The sequence below is a fragment of the Quercus lobata genome, chromosome 6, assembly GCF_001633185.2.
Source record: "Quercus lobata isolate SW786 chromosome 6, ValleyOak3.0 Primary Assembly, whole genome shotgun sequence".
In the NCBI taxonomy this organism is placed as follows: domain Eukaryota; kingdom Viridiplantae; phylum Streptophyta; class Magnoliopsida; order Fagales; family Fagaceae; genus Quercus; species Quercus lobata.
In genome coordinates, this window is record NC_044909.1 from 28,842,639 (window position 1) to 28,850,166 (window position 7,528).

The window sequence follows — 7,528 nt, forward strand, 5'->3', positions numbered from 1 at the left end:
CTTTTTTTTTTTTTTTTTTAATATGAGTGAGAGTTTAACAGTTTTGTTGAATAACATTAAGAGATTACTCCATCTGCTACTAGTGCATCACTGAGAGTTAAAAAGAAGATTCTCCAACCATACCAAGTCATCTGCATGAGTCTCAAAAAATAAAAGTTAACTTATGAAAAACACTATTATAGCCACTACAAACAAAATAGGAACTTCATAAATGAGTTTGAGCAGGGGGGAAATGAAAATAATTAAAAGGAGGCTAAAGGCATTGTGTCAATTGTCATTGAGGGTGCTTTGATATGCACCATACCATCTGGTCAAAGTGTTGATTTAAACTTTGACTACGATTTTTCAATTTTTTACATTTTTGTTTTTTTAAAAGATAAATAAGTGGTTTTTTATTATGATGGATTTTTTTATTAGATTGACCCTATTGGGACATTTGTGTGTGTGTACCACTAGAAAGGGGCCTTGATAAATTTGGGGGGTTTTTTTTTTTAAGAAAGCCTAAAACTCCACATCAATCTAAAGATGACCAATGGCTACCAATGCACTGCTTAAAGCATCCACAGCAGTGAAGTTATTTTTTTAGATATTTGGCATCACAAAAAACTATTTTATCTATTTTTACCTACTCATTTTACAAAACATTCAGCAGTAATGGATCTATTTTAGTTTTCAACATAATAAAATAATATATCTACTACAATAAAATAATACATCCCTACTACCAAAAAAACACCACAAACGACATAATCCACAACCACTATCAACCAAGAGCAACCACCCAACTACAACTAGCAATCAAAGACCACCCACAACCACTGCCAAAAATCCAACAAATCTAACCAAGAGTGTTGAGCTAGCACTCCAAACCACCATCAAACCCACCATTTGAGCTTAATCAAGAGAGAGAAGAAACAAGACCAAGAGGCACAAAACCCACCATCAAACCTAGACCACCGTTGAACTAGACCAACCATCACCGATCACGCCATCGCCGACCCGCTAACCCATGCCATCGCCGATCACGCCATCCACGAAACCCATCGACCCACGCCATCGCCGATCACGTGAAAAGAAGAGAGAAAAGATAGCGAAGAGATAGAGAAGCAAGAGAGAGTTCTGAGACTCTGAGTCTAGCGAAAAGAAAGAGAGAAAATATAGAGAAGGAAGAGAGAGAGAGAGAAAGAGAATATTTTAATGGAAAAGAGAGAGAAAAATTAAATAAATTTTTTTTTTTTTTTTTTTTTTAGCTTTGGAGCTACAATGCACAACTATAGATGGCTATGCACTATAGCTGAAGAGGTAAAAATTTTACCTATAGCTCCACTGCTGCAGAATGGTTTTTAGGTATTTGAAGTGCTAAAAATACCAATATGACTTTTTAGCACCACTGTTGCGAATGCTCTTAAAGCATCATTATTGCTCTTAGAGCATCATTATTGGTGGAGGCATATAGCTATAAGAACAAAGTTTATCTTCAAACTAATTTGGAAAGATACCCTACAAACTCATCATATATATTTATATTGAGCATGAATTTTGAAAATCTAACTGATGAAGTGTAAGTTCGTCAGTCAGAGAAGGCAGATGGAACCAATCTTCAGCCCAGGTGATTGTATCCTCAAGATTGTCACTGGTGTGGTGCCTGCCACAAAGTCTCCGATGCCAAAGTCAATATCAAGAAGTTCATTCAGAAAGAATAATGCAATATGACAGAGTAAGAAATATAGCTGAGTTTGTCTATGTACCTTGTGTTGGTAATGTGAGAGCTTTATATATGTTGCCTTGGATTCTAACCGTTGTGGTTAATAATAGGACGTTAATGATTTTCTTGGTAATGCCTCCTGCTTAGTAATGGGGCTTAAATGTGCTTTCAACGGTTTGCATAGCTGTTGTTGTAACCGTCCGAGGTGCTACTGGCAGTATTGAATGGTCCTGATACCTTCGTCGGTGATGGTGGCACTTGTTTGGGTTCGTACATGAGGATGGTCTCGTCTGTAATACTGGGTTCGTTAGTAGTTGATTTCGTCAGTCCCATCAGCTGCCCTCGAATTCTGTGGTCGTCTTGACATGTCATGACGACCATGGAAGGTGAATTTTTTTTTGAAACTATAAGCAACTCTTTGGGATTTCGTGCCGTATTAAATGCATAGTGGCGGCTCTCCGCAGGGAGTGGCCACGTGGCGCTTTTTGACTGGTGGAGTTAATGCTTTGCTTCGTGGGACTATTAGGCTTCCCGCTGGTTTTCAATCGTGTGCTGCGTATTGGTGCTTCTTTTTCTCGCCATTTGTTAAGGTACGTTTTTTCTTTCTTTCATGTTTTTACCTTTCCTTTTCATCTTATTGCAATATAGCCTCTGATTCTCTTCTTCTCTTCTTCTTTTTCCTTTTGTTTGTCTTTGATTTCTTGGGGATTTAGCTTGTGTTGTTTCCCTTTGCACTTTTTTCTGTATTTCCATGGTTAACAGCTTTGAGATTAGGATAGTTTGCCCATCAATTTCCTTTCTTTTTGCGCGCCTAGGAGGGTCTTTGGGTGTTTTCCCACATTTAGAGGATTTTGTTTTTGAGGGTAATTGTTTGAGTGTTGTATTGGCCAACCTGCTGCCTTTGCTTCGCCAATCGCTTACCTGGTTTGAGGGTCTGGTGAGAGATAGAGAGGTGATGTCTGAGATTAGGTCTAGCAATCTCGAGACTGGGTTATCGTCTAACGGTGACCCAGTGGAGGGAGATACAGCCGTCTCTGCCCCTCGAGAGGTTAAGGCTTTTTATGCCCTCGGGGAGGTGTGCGAGTTGGATGCCGACACTGTGAGTAGATTTAAGGATAGGTTTCAGTTTCCAGAGCGGGTTCATGTTCGTCGACCTAATGATGAGGATAGGGCTTGCCATTTTTTCCCTGGTGAGGTATGCTTTTATGAGGCGGCCTTTACTTGTGGGCTTAGGCTTCCCGTCCACCCATTCCTGATGGAACTTTTGGCCCATTTTGGTATTGCTCCCAGGCAGTTTATGCCCAATTCATGGAGAATTGTGGTCAACTGTATGCAAATATGGTTGGCTGCTAACGGAGACATGATTAAGGTAGGTGAACTCACCTATCTATACCGTTTGAAAGAGTCTAAAGAGTATGGATACCATGAGTTAGTCCCTTGGGAGAGAAGAACAAGGATTGTCAAAGGTTTACCTTCGTCGTTCAGGTATTGGAAATCAAGATTTGTCTTTGTGTCCGGGGATGATTTTGAAACTCAATCCAATAAGGATTGGGCGATATCCCGAGGTTGCTTCGTCGGTGGGGAACCTCGACTTTAGGTGCGTCAGTATTTCTCCCCATCGCTTTAGCTTTGTTGTATTTGTTGTTTATTGCTACTAACTCCTTTATCTTTTGTTTTGCACAGTTAAGAGACGACCTAAGCTTAAAAGCAAGCATAAGGAGCGTGTTGAAACCGCGATAGGATACGCACAGACGATCGAAAGTTGGGACGATCTGGTTGATCCATGGACCCTTGCCTTTTACAACCTTGGACCTGACCCGTCTCCTTACGTTCTGCGCAATATTGGTATTGAAGGAAAAAAGAGTAAGTATTGACCTCGTCAGTATCGACTCTTCTCATGTACACTTGGATTTTCTTTTAAGTGTTTTTCTCTTGTATAAATGACGACTAAGTTCAATAAAGATATGTTCGCGAAAATGAGGTCTAAGAAGGATGAGCCGCTGTCAAACATTAGGAAGAAGACAGTGCGTCTTACCAGGAAAGGTCCTTCCATCGCCCCTCTTGTCTCCTTCAATCCCATAGTTTCTGTTATCGAGACGACAAAGACGGCTTCTCCTGCCACCTCGGTTGAAGAGATCCTTACTCCAGGTTCCAAAAGGTCGCACGTATCTGGTAAGGAGAAGGAGAAGGTTGATTCTCGATCGTCCACTATATGGGATGATGAGAGATTGGCGGTGGACAGGGCTCATGAGGTCATGACTGCGGCAAACTTGAAGGCCCTCTCTGACGTGCCTCTCAATGAGGTTGCGTCTCGTTACGTCCATAGCCTCGTTCAAGTAGGGCGTTCACGTACCCCTTTTCTTTTCTTTTCTTTTTTTTTTTTTTTGGGTACTGACGACTTAAAACTTCTTTCTAGGTGTTGGGGGAAAGTCTTCACATCGCCTCTAAGTATTTTACTCAAGAGGCTAAAGTGGCATCCTTAACATCTAGAATGGAGGCCTTAGAAAAGGAGAATTTTGAGCTGAAGAAGAATCTTATTGTTTCTATGGATGAGGCCACCACTTTAAAGGAGAAGGTCAAGACCCTGGATGACGACCTTAGAGTTGAGTGCAAGTTGACTCTAGAGAAGGACGAGCAGCTTCTTAATGCCAAGGAAAAGCTTAAAACTATTGCTGCCAGATCCGCTGAGGCCTTCCAAACAACTGACGAGTACAACACAGTACTCTTTAGTTGGTACTTTAAAGGTTTCGAGCTTCTCAGGAGGTATCTAGTTAAGCATCCTACTGGAGTTGACATGGAGAGCTTGGATTTAGAGGAGGTTGACAAAGAGATGGCGGTTGACGAAGCTGCTCAATCCTCAGCTTCTGAAGGAGATGTCCTTGAGAATGCTACTAACGCTCTAGCTGGTGAAAATTCTGCTATTGATGCCTGATCTTGTTACTTAAGAAAATTTATTTTCATTTTTGTGGACGCCCGTCATGTTTTGGGCCCCTTTTTTTGTAAATCCAATTTCAGAACAATTGCTTGTTATCCTGTTTGTTACTTGTATCTGTGGTTGCACGCTTGTTGGTTCATGATATGTTTGTGGGATTCGTCCATACTTTGTACTTAGCAGAAGATTTCAATTGTGCCTTTCTTCTTCATCAATGATTTTGCTTCTTGTTACTTAGTTGTTTTCCTGTAACCTGAACCCCTTCAAGGGGTCTCGTCGAAGGTTCTGGTGGACTGGTTGTCCCCTTCCCTTTGGATTTTTTTTTTTTGTTTGGGTTCGTCAGTAACTTACATCTGTCAAGACAGAATCTTATTACTTGGCTATTTTATGACTTACACCCATTTAAGGGATCTTGTCATGTTTGTTTGGCTTCGTCGGTAACTTACATCCATCAAGGCGGAATCTTGTTACTTGGCCATTTTACGACTTACACCCATTTAAGGGATCTTGTCGTGTTTGTTTGGCTTCGTCTATAACTTACATCCGTCAAGGCGAAATCTTGTTACTTGACCATTTTACGAGTTACACCCATTTAAGGGATCTTGGCTTCTTCAGTAACTTACATCCGTCAAGCGGAATCTTGTTACTTAGCCATTTTACGACTTACACCCATTTAAGGGATTTTGTCGTGTTTGTACGGTTGACTAGACCTGCTTGCATAAAGACATTAGATGAATAATTATTTTATTAATTTCAGGAATGAATATATTCATTTGTTACATCTATTGGTGATACTTCTTTAAGTGCTCAATGTTCCATGGCCGAGGGAGTCTCTGCCTGTCTATGGTTTCCAGGTGGTAACTGCCTTGCCTAGAGTAGTGGATGACTCGGTAAGGTCATTCCCATGTGGGGCCAAGCTTTCCTTGGGCAGGGTCTTTAGTTCCTGTGGTAACCTTGCGCAGGACGAGGTCACCTATGTCAAGTCGTCTGAGTTTCACCCTATTATTGTAGTATTCGGCCATCTTCTACTGGTACTTTGTCATTTTGCTGGAAGTTTTGTCTCTTACTTCATCCAAACAGTCCAAGTTGAGTCGCAGTTCATCGTCATTGCCCTTTTCGTTGAATGTTTCTCGCCTGATGCTTGTTACTCCTACCTCGACCGGGATTACTACTTCAGTGTCATAGGTAAGCTTGAAGGGGGTTTCTTCTATTGGGGTTCTCGCTGTGGTTCTGTAAGCCCACGGGACATTAGGCAATTCTTCTGGCCAGGCACCCTTCGCGTCGTCCAGCTTGGCTTTGATAATCTTAAGCAGTGTCTGATTCGTTACTTTCGTCTGTCCATTTGCCTTGGGATGAGAATTGGTTCTTGATTCCTAGGTTTGAACAGAAGTCTCTAAAGCCTTGGTTGTCGAACTACCTCCCATTATCTGATATAATCGTCAATGGAATCCCGAACCTGCAAATTATATTCTTCCACACAAAGCTCCGAATTCTTGCCTCGGTGATTGTTGCTAGAGCCTCTGCTTCGACCCACTTTGTGAAGTAGTCAATAGCAACTAGTAGGAATTTTACCTGACCTTTACCTTGGGGTAGTGGACCGACGATGTCGATTCCCCATCGAGCGAATGGCCACGAGGAGGCTATCATCGTCAATTTCTCTACTGGAAGCCGCTGGACATTCCCGTATCGTTAGCACTTGTCGCACTTCTTGACGATCTCTACTACGTCTACCTGCATAGTAGGCTAGAAATAACCTATTCGTATTACCTTGTTTACCAGGGACCTGAGGCCGACATGGTCGCCGCAAATTCCTTCGTGGATTTCTTCCAGTATGTACTTGGCTTCTTCTTCATCAACACATTTCAAGTAAGGCATAGAGAAGCCTCTCTTGTATAAGTCGTCATTAAGGATCATAAATCTGGCCGCCCTTTTCTTGGTCTTTTTGGTCTCTTCTGTATTCTAAGGGAGGTGCCCGTTCTGGAGGAAGGAAACTATTGGTGTCATCCAACTGTTTGTGCTCTGGATTGTGAAAGTTGGGACTTCTTCAATGCTGGGGCATTTCTAGACTTCCATTGCCAAGCCCATGCTTATCCCCCCTTGATGATGCTAGCTTTGAGATTTCGTCCGCCACCATGTTTTGGCTTTTGGGGATCTGAACAAATTCCACTTTATTGAACTCCTAAGTAAGATGTTTCGTCAACCTGAGGTATGTCTGCATTCTCTCTTCTTTTGCTTCGTACTTTCCCTTAATTTGCTCGATCACTAGCTTTGAATCACTTTGGACTAACAAGTTCTTTGCTCCAAGCGCCTTTTCGAGTCTCAACCCCGTCAATATTCCTTTGTATTCAGCTTCATTTTTGGTAGCCGGAAATTTCAGTTGAACCCCGTATTTGAGCACTTCTCCATCCGGGGCAGTTATGATGACCCCTACTCCCCCCTACTTTTGGACTGACGAACCATCAGTCTGTATCGTCCATTGTTCGGCTTCTTTGGTGAGACCGTCTTCGTCTGAAAGGGTGAACTCGGTGATGAAGTCTGCTAAAGCTTATGCCTTGATGGCTGTTCTACTCAATGTCAAATTGGCTGAGTTCAATTGCCCACTGGACCATTCTTCCGGCTGCTTCAGGTTTGTTCATGGATTTTTTAATGGGTTGGTCCATCATTACCAGGATAGGATTTGCCTGAAAATATTGCCTTAGTTTTCGTGAGGCTATTATTAACGCGAACGCAATCTTTTCAATCCGGGGATACTTGGACTCAGCCCCTTGGAAAGCTTGGCTGATGTAGTAAACTGGGAGCTATGTCTTGTCTTCTTCTCTAATCAAGGCTGCACTCACTACTATAGTTGATACTGCCAAGTACAAATATAGGTTTTCCCCCTACTTGGACAG